The following is a 26807-nucleotide window of genomic DNA, read 5'->3' as shown; positions in this document are numbered from 1 at the left end:
TTTGAATTTTTTTCTTCTGCTTGATCTAGTCTACTGTTGAAGCTCATGAATAAATATTTTATTTCATTCATTAAATTCTTCTGTTTTAGGATTTCCATTTGGTTCTTTTTTAGGATATCTGTCTCTTTAATAAATTTCACATTCATATCCTGAATTGTTTTTCTGATTTCTTTGTATGGTTTAACTGTGTTCTCTTATATCTCGGTGAGTTTTTTGTTTTTTTTTTTTTAAGAGATGAAGTTTCACTGTGTTGCCCAGGCTGGAGTGTAGTGGTGCCATCACAGCTCAATGCAACCTCGGCCTTCTGGGTTCAAGTGATTATTAAGCCTCAGTCTCCCAAGCAGCTGGGACTACAGGTGTGCACCACCATGCTCAGCTAATTTTTGTATTTTTAGTAGAGATAAAGTTTTGCCATGTTGGCCAGGCTGGTTTCAAACTCCTGACCTCAGGTGATCCACTCACTTCAGCCTCCCAAAGTGCTAGGATTACAGGCATGAGTCACCACACCTGGCCAGTGAGCTTCTTTAGTATCATTATTTTTAGATTTTTCTGGCATTTCATAAATTTCTTTTCCATTAATATCTGTTGCCGGAGAATTATTGTACTCCCTTAGAGGTGTCATCTTTCCTTGCTTTTTCACATTTCATGTGTCTTTACGTTGATATCTGCACATTTGGTGCAAAACTCACTTCTTATTTTTTGGATTGACTTTCGTAAGGGAAGACTTTTCCCTGAAGATGTATGTATGGTGTTAGTCGGTCAGAAAACTTTAACTTCGATTCTGGGTGCATGCAGTGGTGTAGTGTCTGTATGATTTCTTCAGCCGTGAACAGTGTCAGTGGTATTTGTGATCTTCTCAGTGGCTTAGGCTGCAGTTGTTAGTAGAGGCTGTGATGAGGTTTTGTTGGGGATGGGAACGCAAAATGAGCTAGTCTTCCGGCAGCAGTGGGCCAAGGGTACCTATCCTTGGGCCCGTGGGCAGTGTATGAGAGCACTGGTGTTAGTGAGACCAAGTGGGCCAATTCTTGGGTTTCCAGGTGTCTTGCTCAGGTGCCAGCAGTGGCAGTGGTAGGCTGGAGTGTGGACAAAATCTCACACTCTTAGGCAGCATGCATAGCATGGATGATGGCTACAGCAGTGGTGGGACAACTCTGAGGCTCCCAAGTGGCATACACTTGTGTTAGCGGTGGCTACAACAAGCTGGGTGGTCCAACCCCAGGCCTCTAGGTAGCACATGCAGGTGGGTGCTGGCTGTGATGGTGGCAGCAAGCTGTGTGGGCCATCTTCAGGTCCCTGGCAGGGATGCACAAATGCTGTCAGTGGGGACAGGGTGGGATAATCCCTAAGACACTGGAAGGCATGCTTAGGTATTGGGAGGGTGTAGCAGTGCCAGGCTGGTTGGGCTTGTACTCAGGACCTCCTGTGGTGGGCATGGGTGCAGGCTATGGTGCGCAAGGTGGGGCGATCCTCAGGCCCCCACGTGGAGTGCTCCGGTGGTGACGGCAGTGGTGATTATAAGCAGGGAAAGCGTGTCCTCAGGGTGTGTGCAAGTGCTCTGCAGCCCTGCAGGCAGTGGACAGAGTTGCTGTCAGCAGCAGCAGGCGCAGGTAGGTGGCTCTCAGGCTCTGGGGAGCATGAGCTTCGGTTCCTAATGGTGGCAGCTGTGGCAGCAGCCGCGGCAGTAGTGGGAAAAGCCAGTCCTCAGGGCACATGCAATTGCACTACAGCTCTGCTGCTAGTTGGGATGGGGGTTGCTGTCAGTGGCAATAGCTTTAGGCAGGCAGGTTTTAGGCTCTGGGAAGCATGCATTTTGGCTTCCTTTGTCCTGAGGCAGATCTCCCTGGTACACTGCACTGCCTGTTTCCTGGGATACAGGATACTGTGTGCTGTAGCGCTGGGGCATCCACCACAGTAGCCCTCCAGGTAGATGCAGAGGGATGTCAGTGGGGCTTGAAAGATGTGGAGACGCAGGTGCTGTTAGGCCCTAGGAAAGGATGCCGTTTGGCGGTGGCTGGGCTCTCAAAATCGCACCATGCTACAGTTGCTTAAGACTCAGGGGATGCGTGTGGGACCCAGTGTGAGTTCCCTCCTTGGAGCAACTCCCTAGCATGGTCTCAAGGCAGCTCCCCATGTTAGTCTGACAGCCCCCGAGGGTCAAGAGGCTCTCCCATGGCTAGGATTGCAGGAGTCTGTGGTGGAAATGTGGACCCCAGGGGATCTCTTCCCCTTTCCCCACACTGAGGAGCCTCTCAGGGCTTCTAGCTGATCCCGGCTGTGCTTCCCTCTCCTTCCTTGCCTTGGGTGTTTCCTGCCACTTTTCTGTTGAATCCCAATGTTCTCTCTTAGATTCTCTATTCAAAGTGTGATTATCTACTTGCTATTTTGGTTCCTCTTTGTGGAGGAGGCAAGTGCCGGATGCGTCTAGTCAGCCCTCTTGAAGCCTTGCTTTATTTTTCACCATATTTCTTTCGTATATATATATAGCCTGCCTCCATAAGAATGGAAACTCCACGAGGACAGGTATTTTTGTCTGCTCTGTTCACTGCTGTATTACCTTTGTTTAATTAGTGAATGAATGGCCTTCCCAAAGGTTTAGAACACAGTCCTACAGAAAGCTACATTTATGATTTTATTATGAAGCCTAAGAGGAAAATTAAAGCTATTCAGAGAAATGTGCTTCACAGACAGACAAACTAGCTCAAATTGGCTAGAAGGTACCATTCTAGTCAAAAGCAAGGGATCTCATCCCTCAATAACTTTTTTTTTGTTGTTTTTCACCTGAATACCTGTATATATTTAGGGAATGTATGGTTAATCTTTATCTTGCCCTTCATCCTGCTAATTCTCTCAACTCTTATAAATCCTATTTATCAATCTTGTCTTTATTTTTTGTTTCCTCATGGATTATATCCAAGGTTTGAAAACGCAAAGGTCATGTACCAACCTGTAGTATAGAATTCTTTAAGCTGTCAGGACTTTTCACTGGCAATACAGAGCTGTCACTGATTTCTTGACAGTATACTATCAAACAATGAATTGATAAATCAAACAGAAAGGACAATATCACGTCAATCCAACATCTAGATTTAAGCTGAATTAAAAGTCTAAAAACAGCAAGGAAAGATCAGGGATGCTGTGGTCCCAGCATAAATGTGCACATCAGTCTGTGCACATTAAAGCCACACGCAGTGTGATCCTGAAGTCTTGCTCCCTGCTGCACTCAACGGCCTGGGAGCCAGATTACTGGCACTAAGCTGGGTCACTGCAGTTGCTTTTTAATGACTGCTAGTACACCTTCCAGTGCTCTGAACCGCAGGACATCCCATGATTCTCATTTAAATAATTCCCTCCCTTCTCTCTCCCAGTGCTGTTTGGATATGGGGGAGCTGGCAGCCTACCTGGTCCTGAGCTGAAGTCTTGTGAGGCCTAAAAACTTGGACTACATGGTAAATTGTATGTACTAAATGGGGGAAAAGGTAAATAAAATCACTTATTTATATGCGGTTAGTCAGTTTTTGCCAAAAGTGAATTAGAGTCTTATCAGAAGTAAATGCTAACCTGTAGCAGGGCAACCCCCACAAGGCTAACTCAAGGGAGGTGTTATGAAAGGAATGTTTGTGTCACCTTCAAATTCAAATGTTAAAACCCTAATCCTCAATGTGATAATATTTAGAGATGGTACCTCTGGGATGTAATTAGCATTAGATAATGTTATGAGGATGGGTCCCTGGTTCAATGAGTTTAGTGTTGAAACCAGACAGTTCACAAACTTTCTCTGCCACAAGAGGACACGGCGAGAAGGCTGCCATCTGCAAGCCAGGAAGAGAGGTTGCACCAGAAACCAACCAGGCTGGCACAGTGATTTTGGATTTCTCAGCCTCTAGAACTGTGAGAAATCCATTTCTATTGTTTAAGCCACTCAGTCTATGGCATTTTGTTATGGGCAGCCTGAGCTGACTAATACACAAGGTTACAGATTTTTAAAGCTGCTTTACACTGTAAACTCCCAGAAAGCATATTTGGAATTCTCTGACACTTTGAACTTGATTTTTTTCTTCTACTCAACAAGAGGGTACAGGAACACTCGTTCATCTGCATTACACATATATGCACACCCACACCCACCCACGTGCATATACACACAGTACTCTGAGAACAGCCACACCTCGCTGAGACAAGGTTTTCTTCACAGGGAAACATAAGTTGATAGAAAGTGCAGCTCTGGGATACTTTGGGGAAAACAGACATGCCTGGGCAGAGTCCTGCAGCCCTGGACTTCCGACCCAGTCACTGTGTAGTGTGCCTCCTGTCTGCAGAAGCACAGACACAGGACAGGAAAGTAGATACATGCAGGATGGGATGTACTAGGGCCACATGGGGTGGGTAGAGGGCCATGAAACACACATACATCTTTCTTGCTCTGTAACCCTTCAGAGGAGATCCTCCAAACGCTCCTAAGAACCTGTCTTTGTTGTTTTGATGAGAAAAATTAACACAGTGAATATGGAACAATTAAACATAGGGAGGACAAAACTATGTATATTATTGCAGATGATGTTCTTCAAAGTCCTAAATGAATGCACACATGTGATGACGCTACAGATCCAGAAAAAAAGGAATGATCAATTCTATTAAGGATAGTATGCTGGATTATACACACACATACACACACACACACACACACACTTCAAACAAAACAAAACACAGAAGGCACAGGTAATGTTTAGCAGGGTTCCATTTCCTGAGTTCCTCTGGCTTCCATTCCCTTTCAATCACATCCCTGAACGAAACTCTGAATAGCATATAACATATTAAGAAAGTCCTTTGTTCTAAAATTATGCATACAAAGAAACTGAGTAGCCATTGTTTCTAAGCTGAGGGGAAGAAAACGAAATTAATTTTAAAATCTGAAGAACAAAAGGTTTTAATCTATAAACTTCACTGACATGCCTCTTAACAATCACTAAAAATGTTCCAGGTGCTAGACATACCTAGGAGAGCCAGCCAACATACCCATGACATAATTTATTAATTAATATAGAGTTGGAAGGTACTTCATGCAAGGTGTAAATGAAAATCTCAACCACGAAAGTCCAATTAAAAACAAGCATAAAGCACTAAACATGGAAAACAATCAGAACACAATGGATTTCCCTCATTTCCCATGTCTTCAAGATAGTAAGAAAACAGGCTGCTTAAAAAATGCCTTTATTGGCCGGGCGTGGTGGCTCAAGCCTGTAATCCCAGCACTTTGGGAGGCCGAGACAGGCGGATCACGAGGTCAGGAGATCGAGACCATCCTGGCTAACACGGTGAAACCCTGTCTCTACTAAAAAAATACAAAAAACTAGCCGGGCGAGGTGGCGGGCGCCTGTAGTCCCAGCTACTCAGGAGGCTGAGGCAGGAGAATGGCGTAAACCCGGGAGGCGGAGCTTGCAGTAAGCTGAGATCTGGCCACTGCACTCCAGCCTGGGCGACAGAGCCAGACTCCGTCCCCCAAAAAAAAAAAAAGCCTTTATTATGGGAAGATCTACTAGATAGGAAAGTAAGAAAGGACAGCACCTCCCCTCCACTGCCTAGCCAGAAGGCACCATTCAGGGACTGATCCTCTCTTCATAGCAACCTTGTAAATGCACACAATGGTTGACCACCTCCAGTAGTGGGTCACTAACCATTCCTGAAGGTACATCATTCCAAAACAAAAAACATATGGGAAGTGCTTTGAAAGCTATCAAGTATTATCGGGATGTGAGAATCCCATCATCATCTTTCATCATTTGACAGACGCAACTGTTAGAACAGTAGTCCTCAATGTATGTACAAAGATATTTATCATTAGTTGTAGTAAGACACAAAGTAAACTCATAGGTCCATCAGTAAGGATGATTAAACAACTGTTATAACGAACTAGTGAATCCATATGCATTGATATGGTACAATCTCCAAGATACATATATATATATATTTTAAAAGGGAGACTGCAACATAGTATGTACAGCATGCTACCATCCACATGACAGAAAGGATATGTTCACATACCTTTGTATATTCATGGAAGGACATGCATACATAACTGACTGCCTCTGGGAAGGGGAGCTGGAAGACGAGGGGACTGGAATTGGAGGAAATATACTCTGAATCATATATCCTTTTATACCATGCTCTTTACTTAAACATATTTTTTAAAAATCTGTAGTCCTTTTATCCTATTTGATTTTTCTCTACTTTAAAAAATATTATAAGATGTAAGGGAGAAATGAATTTCTTGCAAAGTTAAATTCTTTTCCACCCTAGCTTCTACTCATGAATCTTTGTTTAATCTCTTAGAATGACAAAATACAAAATAATAACAACAAAAAGCCCTCTAATCTCCCTTTACAGCTATTCCTTTTATATGATTCTCTTATAGTTCATAAACATCTAAAAATAACTTCTTAAAAATGTGATACTATCAATCAAACATAAAGATATGGAGCATAGCTTTTAGCTATTTTAAGAGGAAATATTTCTTACATTTAATTGTTCTTTATTTTCAGTATTAATAGCTAAATTAATTACTTTAATGGCAATTGGTAGATGAAGTTAATATTCCTAGATTTTTATATACACTAATTGTGATACTTTGACTCAGAGTAAGTCTAAATATTGGCTCTATTCTTTAAAGCATTTAAATGACATTTTTCTAAATAGAAATTAGTAGACATTCATTACAGAAAACTTGAAAAATAGAGAAAGCAAAGAGAAAAATTAAAACAATACATAATCATACCACTCCAGAGAAAACCACTATTAATTTTGATATACAGATTTCCTTTTTAATTTCCAGCACATGCATGTATATATTATTTATATAATCAGAATCAAGCTGTACATATTGTTTTTAAAGTCTGTTTTAATAAATTATCACCCTCACTCATCTTTTGTTTTATAAAGTTTGTGATTAAGATTATAAAACACATTATTTGAAAAATTTCAAATTTTAATTTTAGTTTTTTCTTTTAATCTGACACATGTTAACTGAAACAAAAAAATTAAAAATTTATTGTCCAAAATTCACAAACTGAAATAAATCTTAAAGAAATTTAAATAAACTTCCAAATAAATGTTTTTTGAAAGTTTAAAGCATTTATATTTCTGAAGTGATTAAAGCTTAAAACTGTACTGGGACTTCTGGAATGCCCTGTATTATAAATATGATCCCAGGCTATGGTTTTTGTTTTGTTTTGTTTTGTTTCCCGTGACTAACGGGATTCTGTTATGCTGCTATACTGTAATATACTTATCTAATCTCTTATTACTGATTTTTTTTTTTTTTTTTTTTTTTTTTTGAGACAGAGTCTTGCTTTGTCACCCAAGCTGGAGTATATTGGTATGATCACAGCTCACAGCAGGCTTGACCTCTTGGACTCAAGTGATCCTCCCGTCTCAGCCTCCCAGGGACTACAGGCACACCCCACTATGCCTAGCTATTGTTTTTGTTTCTTTGTTTTAGTACAGATAAGCCTTGTTATGTTGCCCAGGCTGGTCTCAACTCCTGGGCTCAAGTGATCCTCCCACCTCAGCTGCCCAAAGTACTAGGATTACAGGTGTGAGCCACCCCACCCGGCCTGGATATTTATATTGCCTCTTTTAAGAGGTCACAAAGAACATAAAAATAGGGGAATAAATGCTTGTCAGGTAAAAACACTCCACTCAGATTAGAACTACAATAATATACTGAAATCCTACAGCAACAGGGATGTAAGTATTAAAGGTTTTTAACACATATTGTTAAATTATCTTCCAGAATGGCTAAACATTGCCACCAATATTGGCACTACTTAGAGTAAAACAAAAATGTCTTTAAAAATAAAAGTGATTGTTTTCCTCTTAACCAAAGACATTTACAATAATTAAAGTAGTATGTTTCAGGCTTACTATGTTACCACAGCTTGAAATAAATCTCCATGGTGTGGTTCGGAAGAGCTCTTTTACAAACTGACCCACAATCCTTACTGGAGTTTGAAGAAGATAAAGTTTTAAATAAGCCCATAATAAAATACAGTTAACCAAGTCTTTAACACGAGTAGTGGGATCAGACGTATTGGAGCTAAGCTAAGTCTTCCCTCAGCTTGCTCAGAAGCTGCTCACAGGAGAAGAGGGCACAATGAGGGACTAAGTAGCAGGACTCAGTCCTTACCTACAGTGTTGCTATCTTTCTGGAAGTTGGGTTGAATTAATTAATTGGGAGCAGGGGTGAGACTAACTATCTGCACCTTGGGGAAGTTACTGGATCTGTGCCTAGATGGAACATGAAGGGAAAAAAACTGTGAAAACACTAATTAATCTTCCTGATGTTTTCAAGTCTGACTTGAAATCTTTCAACTTTTAGGCAGGGCCTTCAAATCCATTTAAAATAGACGTTTCAGCGATTAGAAACCTGATCAGAATGAAGCTTTTGGCCCTCTAAGAATGATAAGCAAACTGCTGTCAACAACGCATTGGACAAAAAAGGTAATAAAGGACCTTGGGCCATAACCACTTCCTTTTTATATGCCCCTCACCTTTCAAACCTCAAAAGGGAGGAGAATTTAGCATAAATGAAAGGAAAAAATTCACAGCCACTAGGAGTGATCACAGCCCATACAAAGCAGACCGGGCAAGCTCCTATGAGGCCACACCATGCCACACACAGACCTCCAGAAGAAGTAGGCTACGGCTTTCGAAAGTGCTAAATGTTCTCTGATTACAGGACGTGAGCCTATGAGAGACAGTCTTCCAAGAAAATCAGATCCTGGCTGAATGATTCAGTGTGGACAATGGATATCACTTTTATACTAGCCACAGAATAAAAAGAATATATTTTATGCATTCGACACAGGCAATTCTGGCCCTTTATAATAAAATGGTTCCACTGTGTGCTGGCGGACCCTTGTTAAAGGCAGCTTCTAAGTCTAGACCATGGGAACACCTTTTATTTGGAAGTGCTTTCCACTGGGCTCCTTCAGTTCCTCTGTAACAAAAAAGCCCTTGGGTGAGGTCCAAGAAAGTCTTTTCAGGTATTAGCAAAAACTCTCTTATTCAGATAAATAGAACTTGGCTCTGACATTTACTAGCTGTGTGGTCTTCAGAAAATTATTAACTTCTCTAAGCCTCTGTTTCTTCATCAGTAATGAGGAAGATATTAATGGTATTCACCTTATAGAAGTAGAAATACAGATTAAATGAGACAGTGCAGGAAAAACACTTAGCATCTGAACATCATGATTCTCTCAATTTTATAGGTAATATAGGTTAACTATTTTAGAATATATAGAGTAACCAAATCTTAGCCATCAAAGTGTTGCCTATCAAACAGAATTAGCAAACTGCGTTATTTATTTATTTTTATTTTTTATTGAGATGGAGTCTCGCTCTGTCGCCCAGGCTGGAGTGCAGTGGCATGATCTCGGCTCACTGCAACTTCTGCCTTCTGGGTTCAAGCGATTCTCCTGCCTCAGACTCCCTAGTAGCTGGAATTACAGGCACCCGCCACAATGCCTGGCTAATTTTTGTAATTGTAGTAGAGACGGGGTTTCACCATGTTGGCCAGGCTGGTCTGGAACTCCTGACCTCAGGTGATCCTCCTGCCTTGGCCTCCCAAAGTGCTGGGATTACAGGCGTGAGCCACTGCTCCCAGCGCAAACTGCATTATTTAAAAATAACCTGTTATTAAATGCAGATTTAGAAATAAATACATTTATGAAATCCTTACGGATGCTTAAAAATGTTTTCCTTGATTATGCTACTCACAAATTTTCTCTGAAATTGTTTCACTACTCATTGGTTACCAAGTCCCTTCTTGAAGACAAAGGCAAACTTCAGTACCTATCTATATAACTAGTGACAGTGCAATCATTCAGTCCAAATGATTCATATGGAATTAGTCACATAATCAGAACGAAGAACATGTGCATAAGTAAGATTCTATTAGCTGCAGAAAACTGTCAATTCCTGAAAAGTTTATCTTCTCCAGTATTCCAACCAAGAACCTCTTTTCACACTATAGTATCGGCAACTCATGGTTTCCACACCCACCAACATGTTAATACTAAAGCTATTCCAGTCTCAACCTCTTTCCAAGCCCCTAATCCTAAATTTCTAACTGTTTCTTGGATATCTGCCCCTGGATGTCCAGTAGGCATTTAAAACTCATCAGGGTCCTGGCAAGAAACAGATGGCACACTGAAAAGGGAGATAGAAGCAAGTCTGATGAAGGCATTCGTTATGAGGTTGTAAACAGGGTAAGGGAAATCAAAAAGACATAGAGAAGCACCCTAGGGCCGGCAATAAAGGAAAGACATTCCTTATCACTGGGACCAAACCAAAGATAACTGTAGTGTCAGGAGCGGGGCTCCCAATGGAGTTGTGGCCATAGGTAGAAGACTGCAAACACAGCCACACCAGTGCAAAGACAGGAAGAAGCCAGGGATAGGAGAAATATCCCTCCTCACTCTCCTTTCACTCTCCAATCTCTAGCTGCTGAACCCAATCAAAGGCCAGAAGGTAAGAAAATTCATTTTGATGCAGCCATCCAGGGCACATACCAAAGTGAAGCGGTCCAAATCCAGATTTACTAGTTTGGCATCCACCCCTCCCCCTACTCCCCCAAAATGTGTCCTTCCTGTGGTATTCACTATTTTGATTAACAGGATAACTCGCTAGAGTAGTTTTTGGTCATTCAACCTTATTATCATGACCTAGACCTCTGCAGCTCCTATTCTCCTACTGCAGCTCCTCCTACTTCAAGTTACTCTTCTCTCCAAGCCAGCACCCTCCATGGACTCTAGTTATCTTTACAAAACTTAAACCTCAGTGTACTCACCTCCTAGGGCTGCCGTAACGAAGTACTACAGACTGGATGGCTTCAACCACAGAAATTGATTTTTCTCGCAACTGCAGAGGCTGGAAGTATAAGGAATTAGCAGGGCTGGATTCTTTTGAGATCTGCTTGGTTTGTAGGTGGTTGTTTTCTCCCTGTGTCTTCCCCCTGTGTGTATCTGTGTCCTAATTTCCTCTTATTATAAGGACATTGGTCATATTGGGTTAGGGCCCATTCTGATGACCTCATTCTAATCTAATTACATCTTAAAGGCCTTATCTCCAAATATAGTTATATTCTGAGGTACTAGGGGGTTAAGGCTTCAACATATGAATTTTGAGCAAACTTTACTTCCAAAGCATTTTCTCTGCTTAAAAGCCTTCAGTGTGGCCGGGCGCAGTGGCTCATGCCTGTAATCACAGCATTATGGGAGGCTGAGGTGGGTGGATCACTTTGAGGCCAGGAGTTCAAGACCAGTCTGGCCAACACGGCAAAACCCCATCTCCACTAAAAATACAAACATTAGCTGGGTGTGGTGGCACACGCCTGTAATCCCAGCTACTCAGGAGGCTGAGGCAGGAGAATCCCTTGAACCCAGGAGGTGGAAGCTGCAGTGAGACAATATCATACCACTGCACTCCAGCCTGGGTGACAGAGCAAGGCTCTGTCTCAAAACAAACAAACAAACAAACAAACAAAAACAAAAAAACAAAAAGTGCTCCTTCCCCCACCATTTTCTCTAAGACATACTCCAGATTTTTAAACCTGGCATGCAAAATGACCTTAACAACTTGCCTACTCAACTTACTTTTCCAGCTTCACCTCTTGCATCTGCTGTTTTTGCATTCAGATATCAAGCTCCTCGAACCAATGATCATTTTACAACCATACTTTATACCTCACCTTTGTATATGCTATTCTCTCTGTGTAGACTATTCTCACATGTCCAGTAATCTGTAAAGTTATTTTTGATGCCTGAGGCAGAGCCAATTACACCCTTCCCATTCCTCAAAGAAACTTGAACACCCTACTATTATAGTATGTATCACCCTGAATTGCAATTAATTCTTTACGTCTTTCTCCCACAGTACACTGGCAATTCCTTGAAGGCAAAGACAATGTCTGTTTTTGCTTATCACTGATTCCTCTGCACCCAGAGCCGTACCTGGGACACAGTAGGAGCTAAACAAATATTTCTTGAATGAAGGAAATGAAAAAATAAGTGAAAACATGAACAAACCAATAAAAGAGGAAACGGTTTAATTTCTTTTTTGATACCTAATACAGAGGTATGGTACTCACCAAACTTAAGAATGTACTTAATAAATGATTGCTGAATAAAACCCTGACTGAAGCATACAGGAAAATCTGAAACCATGAAGGGATCTGGAGTTATTTACTTTAAGAAAAGTTATGGAAGCTGATTATCTCTGGGGTAAAAAGGAAATGGATTTTAAAAAGCCTATAAACTTCAGGGAAGAAGCGCCAAGATACATGTGACAAGGCAATCTGAGCTCCACTCAGATCCAAGAACAAAGGGTTCCTGGTTTAAGCTATGGAAGTATCTGTTCCAGAAAGCAGCTGGGCAGAATTTCCTCACACGAATAGCTCTTAATGTATGGGAAAAAGAAAAGAGCAAAACAAAACAAGCAAAGGCAGCAAAAGGGAATAATTAGTGTAAACAGTTTAGTTTTTTTTTTTTTTTAATGCATTGGACAAACTCCAAGAAGGGAAAAAAAAATGTTGTGGGATAAACATCTGTTCACTCGGAACATGACAGAGCCCTTGACAGGCTCTGCGGCCTGTGTGTGTCCTTATGTGCCCGAGGTTTATATTTATGCTTCCACTGCTCAGACAGCCCACAGAGTGGCCCAGAAAAAGACCTATTCCAGGCCAGGATGCACTCCTCTAACTCCATGTAGGGGTGCAAGGGCAACTCTCACTCGGTTGTGTTTGACACAACAAAAAACACACTGAAGGGAAGAAGAGCAAATACCAATTGCACATGTGGAACTGCCCTGCTCCACCTGCACTGGGTTCCATCGACACTGTATTTTACTGACTGCACAGAATGCACGGAAGTGACCAGACACCACACGTTTATGGGGATTAGCACTGTCTTTCTATCCCTATGATCCTTGGTATCAAGATATTAAGTGCAACAACTTGAAGGAGTCTGTTTGCTTGTGCCAGATGTGCCTTTTGCAATCAGTCACTGAGTCTAGGAGTTTCTGAGAACTCCATGAGAAAATTCATCTTCAGTTTTCAGTACCGCCTGATAGTTTCTATCTCCCCAACTGAGTAGAGGTGCATAGCAGTGGGCCTAGAGATGAAGGCAGATGGAAATGATCTAGCAATCTGCAATGGGCAGTGCCCTGAGGGAAACACCCACAAGGGGTGGATGGCCTCAGTTCTCATCTCCATGATGCTAGATCACCTTACCTTAGAGCCTTGGGCCATGAGAGTCCAATTCTGAGGCCTCTGACCCAGCTCCGTCAGCCTAGCCGATCTTACACAAGTCTCACCCTTAGGAGTGCATTGTGTTAAGATGGGGACAGACTGCCTCACCCTTATCTTTCTGGCTGGGTTCACAACTTCTCTTGCTTGATCATCCGATTTACTCCCTTTTCTCTTCCTAAGACCCACTGCTCTCAGTTTTCCGTGATTCTTATGGCATTCATGTCTAACTCTGACATTCTATTAAATATCTGGCGGGGGTGACTGACTTTTGCTTCTCTCCTAGACCTTTGTCCCCAGCACCATGTGTGTATTTTCTGTGACCTACCTCAAGATGAGAAAAATGTTCTTTTTCTCCCCTTAGGCATGAAGCTCTCTGGGTCTCTAAAGTCTCCCTGATAGCCAGCTACTGACTGACTCCACAGAATACAAGAGGTCACATTTAACAGAATTATTCTGAGAGTGGCCAGTTGGGGCTGTTAACAAAACTAATTCTCAAGCTGATCCTGGCCCACCTGCTGACTTGGCTGGAAGAAGCACTGGCACCCAGAGCTTCACACTCAGAAGAAGGTCACGGGGGAAGCAGGGTGGCTGCCGGCTGGGAGGCATCTGGGAGGAGTGAGGGTTTCACCAGGTTGGCCACAAAAGATGACACCACCATCTTTTTTCGGGGGGCACCTCATTCTATCTGTCTATGCACAGATATGTCTATACCCACAATAAAAATGTTTATAAATAAAAATATTTGGTACCAGTTTTGATTTTCTACAGAATTGGGACTAAAAAACCAATTTATTCTTGCACTTGTGGATTAAATGGTAACTCCACAGTTTAATTTTATCTGAAAGGGGAAAAAAAGCTGACATCTAGCAGTTAAACATGTCTTTGTCACTAGAGGCCTATGACACAAATCTCGATGATATTTTATGAGAACATGTATAGCTTTTCTCCACTTGTGGCTATAATTGCTGTTGGAGAAGCCCCAACATGTAAAGGTTGATGCTTCTGAATGTGCTGAAAGATGCTGGAACTAAACCATGCAGTGACAGCTATCAAAATGTCACCAATGCAGTGTCATATTCAGTCAAGATGCTTAAAAATTCAAATGTTCAACTAACACTGCTCTAGCTGTGCGAGGAAGAGGATTACCTGGCTGGTTGTTAGGGAAATGAAATAAGGTAATGTGCATAACAGCACTTAGGAAGAAGCCCTGTGCAGGGCTGGCCGAGCTAGGAAGAGCTATCATTCACTGGGCGCTGACTCCATAGAGTAGTGCACGCCAGACACTAGTCTCATTACACGTGTTTTAACTCAATTAATCCTCACAACTGTGAAGTAGACACTATCCTCATGCCTGGGTAAAAGGTGACAAAAAGGAAGCTAAGAGAATATCCAGCTACTCAGTATTGGAGGCTGGATTCAAATCCAGGTCTGTCTGACTTTGGAGTCTTTACTTTAACCGTTACTTAAGTTCTGGTTTCTCAAAAGCATCCTGCAGAAAGCCGTGTACATTTCAGGTGCTCTTTGTCTTTACCGTCCAGGTGTGAGGCATGCGCCTCAGGGCCCAGAGATGTACTCTCTTTACGTGGGCCTAAATACCCACTGGTATTTTTAAAAAGACAAAATACGGTATTTCAAGTTTCTAAATAATTTTTGTTTAAATAATTACAACTCCTTGCTGTTTGCCCATAAATTTAAAAGGTTTCATTTGAAATCACTAGTATTTATTCTAGGAATCAGTAGTTGGTTTGAAGAGAAGGTTGCAGTAGCTAAAATTTAAATTTATACTAATTTAGGGCACAGGAAGCAGTGTATAATATAGTGAATTATGTTTCAAATGGAAAACAAACAAAAGGATGTCCAAATGTTTCATCCTATATCTATCAGAGTCCATTTCTGTTGCTAAATAAAGATCTCAGCCCTCAGTTTACCCCAGCTGCAAAATGAAAATAGTACCTCACTCAACATATGAGTGATTAAATTAGCTGCAGCTGGGCCAGCTTGGCATTAAGTAACTGCTGTGCAAGACTTTTTGACCGCAAAAGAGCAAAGTGGAGGGGAACAAGTGCCAAAAAGGACACACCCACCCATTTGTGCTCCCTTTTGTATTAGGAATGCAGGGCCTCAGCATTGCCCAAGGGGTTTCAGGGTAAGATGCTGGACAGGTCTGCTAGGCAGCTGTGACTAAACCTTGCTTGAAAAGTGGAAGAGTTTGGGTTCTAAGTAGCTCCAGAACAAAAGGAAGAAGGCTCTTTGAGACACTTTGGGAGTTTGAGCCAAACTAGAGACTCTGAAAATGGGGAAAGCAAACTGGAATTTCCTTGAAGGGCTATCTCTAATTTCTACTTTCTACCTACTACCAACCCAACTCTTGCTCCCATCCCCATTCCCATTCCTCACAGTCATCTGACTGGAAACTGGCTCAAGTTCTGAGTGAGTCACTGGTTGACCCAAGCACCTAGACTCCTGGAGCCCCCCAGGAACCGTAGGAGCCACAGTGAAGCGCGGGGGTACAGGCAACCCAAAACGAGAATGTGCCAACTTCCCAAAAAAAGGCAATGGTTGGGCATGTGCTCTCTGCTCCACAATGGCATTCTTCAAATGCTTTATAAGCCACTTAAAAAGAAAACTGCCTACCCATAATTCCCTGAAGACGTCTGGCTGGTTTATGCAATTTCCCAGTTATGCATCTTTCCTGTTAAGGGAATCTGTTGGAAAGCTGGCTCTGCACAATTGGGAAACTTGGGACCATCGTGATTAATCATTAATAAATTCAGAGAACCTCGCCTCACGATTTAACTCTGCGGTAGTCTCCAGAAATTTGACTAAATGATGCTAAATATTTTTTAAAAGCATAGACAGTAGAAATCTTCCATGTACTTTCTGACAACTCTTACACAGACTACAAATTTCTGTACTTTCCAAACTCTCCCATGCATCCATCGTCTCTAACACCTACCAGACTGCATCCTTTGCCCATTTGCCCACACTCACTATTTCATTACTATTTCATTCCACCTACCTACTCTTTATTTAAAACAAAACAAAACAAAACAAAAAAACCCCAACAATTTATATGTTCCTTTCTACGTTCATTTAATTTAGTTTTCTGGATCCATGTGTATGCAGTATTTGCACATGCTAGATGCTAGTGCTAAAAAAACAAACAAACAAACAAAATCAAATATTTAGGAAGCACCGCCCATGGGTTCAACTTCTTATTAGGAATAATGAAAGATAATACAAAAAAAGGCATATTTGTGTGATCGTGTGCATTGCACAAGTATATTAATGTGTGGGTAGTGATTGTGCATACGTGCACTTCTGGGGGCTCCCTTAAATTACTGCCTCTGTAACCTAACGCTGTGGCTGACTGAACAGAAGAAAATGTTCTCAACACAATGTATGATAAGATAAATTAATATATACTTGGATAGGTGTCTGAGGGGCCCAAGGGGGATTAGCTATCACATAACCATATGCTAAGCTCCGTGCATGGGCCCAGCTAAAAAGAATATACGAAAACCAATCATGGCCAGGCACAGTGGCTCATCCTGGAATCCCAGGTTTTTGGGAGGCTGAGGTGGGAGGATCCCCTGAGGCCAGTTCAAGACTAGCCTGAGCAACTTAGTGAGACCCCATCTCTACAAAAATAAAAATACTTAGCTGGACATGGTGGTGCATGCCTGTAGTCCCGGCTACTTGGAAGGCTCACACAGGAGGATCACTTGAGCCCAGGAGTTTGTGGTTACAGTGAGCTATGATTGGCCCATTGCACTCTAGCCTGGGTGACAGAATTAGACTCTTTCTCTTAAAACAAACAAACAAAAACTCAATCATTTTCTGGGTTTCTTTCAGGATGTGAAACCCTCCCAGATTATTACCTTTTACCTAACCAAATTCTGGCAATTTTTTTTTTCGATGGGAATGGAGTTTCACTGTGTTGCTCAGGCTGGAGTATAGTGGTGCAGTCTCGGTTCACTGCAACCTCTGCCTCCTGGATTCAAGCAATTCTGCCTTAGCCTCCTGAGTCGCTGAGATTACAGGTGTGTGCCACCAAGCCCAGTTAATTTTTGTATTTTTAGTAGAGATGGGGTTTTGCCATGTTGGCCAGGCTGGTATCCAAGTCCTGACCTCAGGTGATCCACCTGCCTGGGCCTCCCAAAGTGCTGGGATTGCAGGTATGAGCCACTGCATCCAGCCAATTCTGGCAATTTTTAAAACATCCATATTGGTCTACTCACAGTGCCCTAAAAATGCCAGGCACACTCCTGCATTCATGCCTAGTTCACATGTCCCTTCTGTCTGGAATGCCCATCCTCTCCGTTACCTCCTGGAAAACTTCTATTCTTCCTTCAATGTCTTATTCAGATGTCAACCTTTCTTCGAGTCCTTCTTGGACTCCATAGCAGACAGAGCTCACGGCTCTTTCCACTGGGCTCCTATGGTTCTATGTGCACACCTCTATTACAGAATTCATCACACTGTCCAAGTTAGTTACTTCTGTGCCTGACTCTGCCAGTAGACTCTACTCTTCTTGAGTGTCGGACATCTTCAATCTTATTCCATAACCTCCCCCCCTGACTTAAAAAGTGTCAGTAGACTGTCTGACATGTGATAGGCACCCAAGTAAATGTTGGTTGAATGAATGAATAATGACATATTACACTAGTTCTTTAGAAACAAACAGAAACTCCTGAAATTGAAATCAGTGAATTTCCTCAGAATGCAGGAATTTGAGATAAAATGTTTTATCCTTTAGCTATTTAAGTGAAAAGAGAACTTGTTGATGATGTTAAAGTTCCAAAAAATGCTTTTCATACCAGTAAAATTTCCAGACATGCACTAAAGCAGAATCAAGGCAGCCAGACAGCTTAAACCACTGGCGATAACTTCAGAGAAAGAAAGGGCAAAGGCATTAATGAGAATGAACAAAAATTTCCTACTCTGCCAACTTAAAATCTCTTTTCAATTTAGAAAACCTCCCACAACTCCTATGTAAAAATTCAAAGTTTAAATCATGCAATAAATAACAATAATGCAGGCAAAAGCTGCATTGGGAAAGTAAGATCAATAAGTGTAGTAGAATTCTCAAGCTATATTACATAGCTTTATTATAACGCTGAAAGAAGGAATTTGACTTCCAAATAATGAAAGAGACAAACAGCAGAATGGTCCAAGAAATGGAGAATACAAATTCAAGCATGGATGTTGCCAATCCTAACAGATGAACATTCCAAGGAGCTCACACTGGCACGGAGATTTAGAATGGTGGCAGATAGTTCCACTCTGAAACCACTTTTGTTGCTGGTAGTTTTAGGGCTGCTTTGAGGCATAAACTGAGGAGCTACTTTATTACTACAACAGCGTGTATTTCAGTACTTTTTAACTTTCTTGTGTTGATGAAGTTATTCAAGTTATCATTTTTGTTTTTCCTTTGGATCTGTCTTTTCCCTATGTGGGCTTCTTCATTCAGAGTTTATTAGTATAGTTTTACTATCTTGCTGATTTAAACCTGGTACAAATATTGTTGTTTTTATTTTTGAATTTTTTAATCATTAGGTGAGGGTGAACAGTGTTCTACGTTTACTAGTTGTTTTATTTCTTCCTCTGTAAACTGAACGACATTGCTCTTTTACCTATTGAGATTTTAAGTGTTCTGATCAATTTAAATAGAAATGCTGTTAACTTTTTACTATATTTGTGATCAATATCATTCTAGTTTGTTTTTTAAATAGTTTTCATGTTATTTCTGACACAAAGAAGAAAAGCTCAGCTTGAATGCTTGGATAACTACTCATGATTATATGATTAGTAGGTGGGACATCAGAGATTAGAACCCAGGCCTGCCTGACCCCACAGATCAGGTCTTTAAAGAATTTGTTGGCTGGGCACAGTGGCTCACGCCTGTATTCTCAGCACTTTGGGAGGCCGAGGCTGGTGGATCACGAGGTCAGGAGATTGAGACCATCTTGGCCAACATGGTGAAATCCCATCTCTACTAAAAATATGAAAATTAGCTGGGCATGATGGTGCATGCCTGTAATCCCAGCTACTCGGGAGGCTGAGGCAAAAGAATCGCTTGAACCAAGGAGTCAGAGGTTGCAGTGAGCTGAGATTGCGTCACTGCACTCCAGCCTGGCGACAGAGAGAGACTCCGTATCAAAAAAATAACAATAATTTGCTGAACAGGATTAATACATTTGGGTCCAAACTTGATTGATGATCTGCGGCCATCATTGAGGATTATCAGTTAATATATTTTGTATTTGACTTTGTTGAAACTGTCTATTTTTGCTGCTATCAAAGCTTGTTTATCCACAGCAGCCTGTCTGCCTTGAATCTGTTGTTTCATATATGCTAGGGGTGTAAAAATTAGCTAAGTTTGCCAGGGCAGTATCAAACAAAATGGCTGACTGCATTTTAAAAATGGGGTTTGGCTCTTCAGACTCCCCTTCTTGGAGTTCAGGGATCAAGGCCCTTTTCCAGCGTATTGTTAGGAGTCTCACCTTTGGATAACTGAGGTTTTTCCAGGGCTGGTAATCTGACCTTCCTATAGTAGGCACTTGATAAACGTTTGTTGAAGATAATGAAATACTTTTCTTTAGTTTTCTAAATTGCCCAGGAAAAGCTTTCCCAGTCAAGATTAGAGACACAGCAATTTTCCACACACAGGGAAATAACTGGGAAATTATTCTCATAAGGAAAAAGTCTTACAGTTTTCTGTAAATAAAAGAGTATCCTATTTTCATTCTCACAGAAGTCTAAAAATTACAGAGCAGTGCATTTGTTTTTCTAAAGAGACATATGTAATTCACTTTAAAGAAAAGTTGGCTATGAAAGAGATTTCTATCAATTAAATTGAATGGTGAATCATATTTTCCCATTAAGTTCCATTTAAAAATTTGTAATACAGAATCAAACTTGGCCTTCTCCTCAAAGATGTCCCTAGACTACGTATATTCATTTAAGGAAAAAGGCAGTTTTCGTTTTCAATTCAACCAACTAAAAATGTATATAAGTCACAAAATTAAAATTCCAAATAATCCTTAAAATTCCATATGTCTGCTTCATTGACAGTAGACCCTACTGTAAAATAAGATAAGCCTTTTATGGTCTTTGCAATTTATTCTATAGTCCTTTATCTCTTAAGGTAAATATTCCATTCTAAAAGTCTTCTAAAATCAATTATTTTGTAGGATAACTCCTGATAGCTTATTTATAATGCTGGGGACAACTGCTCAGGAACTATTAATAACTTAGTATTCTTTAAATAGACTATGAAAAACTATAATTTACAAATATTTATAACTTGCTTATTCTGTGACTAATACCTGCCAGGCTTTGTAGTCAGCAGTGGGTTTAGAACTATAAATAACATATAAATAATACATGGTCTCAAGAATCTCCCAATTAGTAGCAGAGAAAGACAGAAAATTAATTTAAATTCAGTATCATAACAATTATTATTGAGCACAGACAGCCATGTAGAAACACAAAAAGGGACATTCTTAACTGTCTGGTGGAAGGGTGCTAGGAAATGCTTCAGTGAGGAGGTGACATTTGTGATGAATCTTGTGGGAGGAGTAGAAATTAACTAGGAAGATAAGATTACAAGCAGAGAAAAACAAAATAACCTTCCTCACACTAACTCTCTTAACTCTGGGCACACATACTCAGAAAAATATATCTGTTCTCACCCCAAAAATAAATTTGCAATCATTGGAAAAAGAAGCATTACTAATAACCAGCATAATTTTATTAACAAATCTAATCAAATAACTCCACTTTTCTTCTCAGAGGAGGTGATCTAGTGAATAGAGGTAAATATTTTTCCTAAAATGTAGGTACCTCATGTTATGAATTATCCATATATGCAACAACTAATTTCACACTTCCTACTAATTTCCACCTCTGAGAATCCAAAAGGAAGTCCTCTAGAACAGCAACTGAGCTGCCTGTGGCTGATAGCCCCATCTGGTGGTTGGTATGGGGAACTGTGCAGTATAGGGTTTCCATCCTACTTTTCCCAGAAGGAAAGAAAATGCTGTTTTTCTCACTGTCTCTGCTTTTCTCCTTATAGCTCATTATCTCCAGCACCTGGCACTCAGCACACAAATATTTGTTTTTAGATTCCCAATAAATATTTATAGAACTGAGCTGTTTTGAATACGAAATCATTAACACAAGGCTTTGTATAGGCTTTTCCATTTTTCCTAAGCACTTTCACATTTATTACCTCAGCACTTTTAGCTCAGTCACCTTAGTATGAAGATGAAGAACAGTATTGCATAAATCATCAGGATTCTCATCTGCTTGCATTAAAATACGGTGTACTCTGTAAGGAGACGATCTTTCTCTATCGATCAATTATTTATGAATAAATGAATAAATTTCCTATCTTTTTCTCTCCAAATTCTTAATCTGGTACCTTAAGAACTGTTCTTCATTTTATTTGTAAGGCAAAAGCCACCATAAATCATCCATTTGAGTTGTGCTAGTTAAACATATACTTGCAGCTGAGCAAACGGAGGGTAAAGATTGTGATAATAAAGAACTATCTACTTATACAGCTGTTGAAGTAGTTTTTAAAAAGAACTCAAATATTCCAGAAGTCTCCAAGTACTTTTTTCTTTATCTTTTAATCTATCCTGCCTTTTCTAAGATGTTGACCTTCAAGATTTTTAAAAACTTCAATTTTATTTTTCTATAATGTTAAGTTACTTAGGTTGCAAAGGTATTAGTTTACAGAAGCAAAAGAGAGAGAAGAGAGATATAGGAAGACTACAGATAAAGCAAATGGAAGAAAATTTAAAAGGTAGGAATAGCACAGAAATACTGTAGGATTCAAAATTTAATTTGAAAAAATAATATAAAAGAAAGAAAAGTGGGAAAAAATGGTGATATAAAACAGGGTCTGTGAAAGACTTCAACTGATCCTCAACTATAAAGTGTATTCATATCATATATACTTGTTTAAGAAAAGACAAAAATAACACAAATATACAAACTCTGTTAATAGTTACACTGTTGACATATCTCCCATACCCACATTTTCTGAGCCATTTTGAAGAAATCTTTTATTTAACCTTTTCTATTCTCAAGTATCTTGTTCTGTGAAACAAAAGGGTCTGACTATATGATTTTTAAGGCCTCTTCTAGCTAGAAGTTTGCTGTTGTTGCTGCTGTTTTGAACATTCTCTGAGCCTATTAATGATTTAAAAAAAAATACATAAAGAAGGGCAAGGCAAGGAAAGGCAAATGAAGGCGCCAGAAGGAATAAAAGATTTCATACACAGAAATGTTAGTAAGAAAAATGATGTTTTCCAGACAAACACCTCTACTTATTAAAGGCATTAATTAAAGTAACCAAATATGGCTGTTTTCACTCAGGATATACCCTGCAATGCCAAAATAGCAACCACCTTACCACCACCACTCCCCTGTTCCCCTAAAACCAGAAACCACCTTACCACCACCACTCCCCTGTTCCCCTAAAATCAGAAATGCTTCCTTTGAAATATTCCTGTTTCTCCAAGTTGAATGGGTCATTATCCAAAAGAAGTCTCTAAGCTAAACTTCCATATTCAGCTTCAGGTTTTGAATTCATAAAATGAGGAACTGAACACTGACCTCTCTTGCCAAGGGGTTGCATACTTTGTTTAATATGGCACTTTAAGGCCTTCAGTTTTTAAGATACTTGAGAAGTACAAAGTATCATTATGCTAATTACTATTATTATAAGGCTCCAGAGCTTAGGTGAGCTATATGCTAATGTCTAATGTACTCAGTAGTAATCTATGACCCAGGAAGGTGATTTCCAAGCATCACATGTCAGTCTGTCGTCCTTGTGTAACTCCAAAGAGCCACACACAATAGGCAGAAGCAGGCACAGTGACTTGGACTTTGATAATACTGCTGGAGTCTAACTTTCTCTGCAACTCTGCTGAATACTAAGAAAAACATGACCCTACTCTTTCCACAAGGGTATTCTTTACAGAATTCAAATCAAGATAGACCACAGAAAAACCAAAAACTCAATCGTGCATGTCCTAGAGAAAATTAGGTAGTAACTCCCAAATAAGTAAGTACTTAGCCAACTTCAAGACAGACATTCTTAAAGTTTAGTGTGTGTTCAACTACCTATGAAGCTGGTGAAAATGCAGATTTCTGAGCCCCCCAAATTCTGATTTGGTAGGTCTGGCATGGGTTCAAGGAGTCTACACTCTTAACAAGTTCCCAAGGCCGATGCAGGTGGTCCACTGACAAAATTCTTGACTGCTTTGGGGTTCCAGGAAGCCTGCTAATAAAATAGCAAAATTCTGATTCGACACATTCAACAAAAATTTAGAAGTCTCAAAGACAGCAATACCAAGTGTAATGTAATGTATTAATTTTTACCACAGTTTCTATTAAGCAGCAACTTAAGAGGCTAAGATTTGGACTACTAATTCCAAAGTTTTGACCAAAGACAAGTTGAATTGAGAAAATGTTTCAAAAATGCAGTGTCAAGAAATCTACATGTATATGAACAAAATAAGGCAGAAGAAAAGACTTTAGATAGCAAAAGTGGTTGTTATACATTTTGTATTTTCAAATACACCAACTAGCAGCTTAGAAAACAGATGTGGCAAACTATGGACCAATTTAATGCCTATTAAGTAAAATACATAAGCAAAAATAAGCCATTTATGAATAAGCCTGTGTTCAGGAGGAACATCCCAGGAACAGGATCCGAAATCCTAATATGTCTTTGCATTCTTAAATGCTAAAGTCATGGAGGAGAAAAAAAAAAAAAACTTCAAGTGAAATGCTATGAGGTGTTAATGTATCAAAGTGTTACTCACTAAGAATAACACACAAAACTGCTCAAGCGATTACCACAGGGTTTTATTACAGAGACAAATAGGGATATAAGAGATACAGCTTAAATGAAGAGGATGGCTTTGAAGAACAACAGAAGAACCATCTACCCACCCCCAGCCCCCAACTAAATTAAAGACTGAACCATTGGCAAGAAATAGCATACAAATTTCTATAAAACTCCTGGTATAATCACCAGCCAAATGAACTGGATCTGTACTTAGGGCTCAATGCCTAGTAGCTGATGACCATCCTTTAAGACTCAGCTCAAATCACACCTCTTCTGTGAAGCCTTCCCTTCCTTCCCTCAGCAGGAGAAATGTGCTAGTGACTACAACATTGGCTTTGGTATTCAGGTACTGTACTATTTTTATAACCAAAATACCAGTATTTCTGTTGGTGTAGTAGCATGATTTCAGAGTGGGTGAGCAGCTTCATTCATCCTGAGCTCTCTCCAGTTCATCCCATGTGCCCATTCCTGTCTCCCCAGCCACTTACCCCAGACACCTTCACAGTAAAACCTGGGAAGACTCCCAGCTCCTCCTTCCCATTATCAGCTCCTACGATTTCCCCTCCCTGCGCCAAACCCAAAAAAGGCTGAGGCTAGACTTGGAGGAGGAGAAAGGTCTCTTGAAGTTGAGGGAACTCTTCCCTGGGAAAGGGTTGGCCTAGAGAGAAATCAAAGCTGGTATTGAGGCCACCAGCAAGAGCTGAGAAGCTGCCAGAAGATAGCAGAGGCCCTGAAAACTCCACAGCCCTGTTGATCTGGTGTGGAAATTCTGCGAGGCCCAGGGCAGAGGGGCTGTCGTCAAAGCTCTTAGAGGCACATGGCTCTTCATTCTCAATTGTTTAAGGCAAATTTGAAACCTTGAAGAGATGGATTGCTAAATTTCAGGTGTGGCTCTTTGTGAGACAGAAAAGGGGTGCTATAGACAGACTTATAGCTTAAAGGCCTCAGGAAAGCATCCCCACCTGAGTTTATTCTTACATATTCTAACATGGTAGATTTAAATCATTCTTTGAAATAAAAACAGCCCGCTGCAGGACTAGGCTTATCACTTATTTACAGTGCCATGTGAATAATCCAGTCATCACCCCATGCAAACCTGCCCACTCTCTGGTGAGGTATCAGTGCTCACAAACAGTGGGGGAAAATCTGTGTGTGAAGACTACCAAAAGGGGTTGGATGTCTCAAGAAAGACCTGGAAACTCTCCTCTCCAAGAAAAGATGTGAATTGAATTTTCTATTTAGAGAAATCCAGAGGTAGATAGGTAGCAAATGCTAAAAATTTTAATTTTAAGAAAGGGACCAAATGTTATCAAAGCATTTTTAACTACTTTGCTCTAATTTATAGTTATTCTCATGTTCATGATGTAAGTATTAGTAATTAGTTTTAACTCACTATTGAAGAATTACTGTAGAAAAACTTCACTGTAGAGAGAGAAAGGATGCTTTTTTCTTTTCTTTTCTTTTTTTTTTTTTTGAGATAGAGTTTTGCTCTTGTCGCCAAGGCTGAAGTGCAATGGCGCGATCTCGGCTCACTGCAACTTCTGCCTCCTGGTTGGTTTCAAGCAATTCTTCTGCCTCAGCCTTCTGGACAGCTGGGATTACAGGTGCCTGCAACCACACCTAGCTAATTTTTTTGTATTTTTAGTAGAGATGGGGTTGCACCATGTTGGTCAGGCTGCTCTCAAACTCCTGACCTCAGGTGATCCACCCGCCTTGGCCTCACAAAGTGCTGGGACTACAGGCGTGAGCCACCACACCCAGCCTCCTTTGTTCTTTTTTCCCAGGTATTCAATGCCTCAAGAGGAGCTGGTCTGGCTGGAGCATGTAGGCATAAAACAGGTACCAAAAATCATCTTGAGTCAGCAAAAAGAGCTGCAGGTGTAGTATCTGATAAATTAAAAACCTCATATATGTTTACTTTAGAACCTACAGAGTAAAGTCAAAAATCCTAAGTGTCTTTTAAGAGCCTCAGTGCACTTCACCCATCATTAACTACTATCGATAACCATCTTACCCACAAATCTGATTAGGACGCTGCCTTCTGGCCTCTTAATTTCCTTAAAAGAGTCAGAGCTGTGGGAGCTATGAACTCTAGGTTCCCTATCAAACTATCATCGGCAAGGACATTAAGTAGCAAGAAGCTTTTCATCATTCTCACATTGTTTTTTTGTTTGTTTGTTTCTGTTTTTTTAATAAATACATTTCTTTAAAGATAAAGAATGAAACTGCAGTTGCTGGGAGGACCATTCAGTTCATTTCTCATGTTTTACAAGTGGAGGAACCCAAAGAAGTGAGGTGACTTACCAGCCTCGGGTCACTTGGCTAGAGTGAGAGGTAGAAACCAGGGCCAGAACACGGAACTCCTGACTTCACCGGCTGGCGCTCTTCCCCGGTCTCACAGTCTTTCCAAGAGAGAAGCACAGGTCTTTCCGAGCAGCTTTCTAACTGCTCAGGAGAGGGTGATGTCTAAACTGGTCCTCCTTCAAAAGCCACTAAAATACTTACAGATTGTCCTATTTAGTTTACCTTAGTTCCACTTAGTTACAAGTTCAAACTTCTATCAGAATATGTGTCAACAGTTCCATGATCTTCAGAGGAAAGACAAGGGAGTGAGTTCTCTCCTTTCTGGCTGTTGCC

The 26807-nt window shown here is 40.5% G+C and overlaps 1 protein-coding gene and 1 long non-coding RNA gene across 8 annotated transcripts in view; both read right to left on the bottom strand.

Annotated features, from left to right (window-relative positions):
- The window catches only part of BABAM2 (BRISC and BRCA1 A complex member 2), a 452593-nt gene that overhangs the window by 160395 nt on the left and 265391 nt on the right, over nucleotides 1-26807 (bottom strand). The window lies entirely within an intron of this gene.
- LOC140713307 (uncharacterized) lies at nucleotides 202-10942 on the bottom strand. Its single transcript, XR_012095245.1, has 2 exons — nucleotides 10844-10942; nucleotides 202-6112 (listed from the first exon to the last, which is right to left on the bottom strand). It is a non-coding gene; the product is annotated as an uncharacterized lncRNA (long non-coding RNA).

Source organism: Chlorocebus sabaeus, chromosome 14 (assembly GCF_047675955.1).
Source record: "Chlorocebus sabaeus isolate Y175 chromosome 14, mChlSab1.0.hap1, whole genome shotgun sequence".
Taxonomy (NCBI): domain Eukaryota; kingdom Metazoa; phylum Chordata; class Mammalia; order Primates; family Cercopithecidae; genus Chlorocebus; species Chlorocebus sabaeus.
Note: the sequence above shows the minus strand (reverse complement) of the source record. Positions and strands in the feature narration are given on the sequence as shown.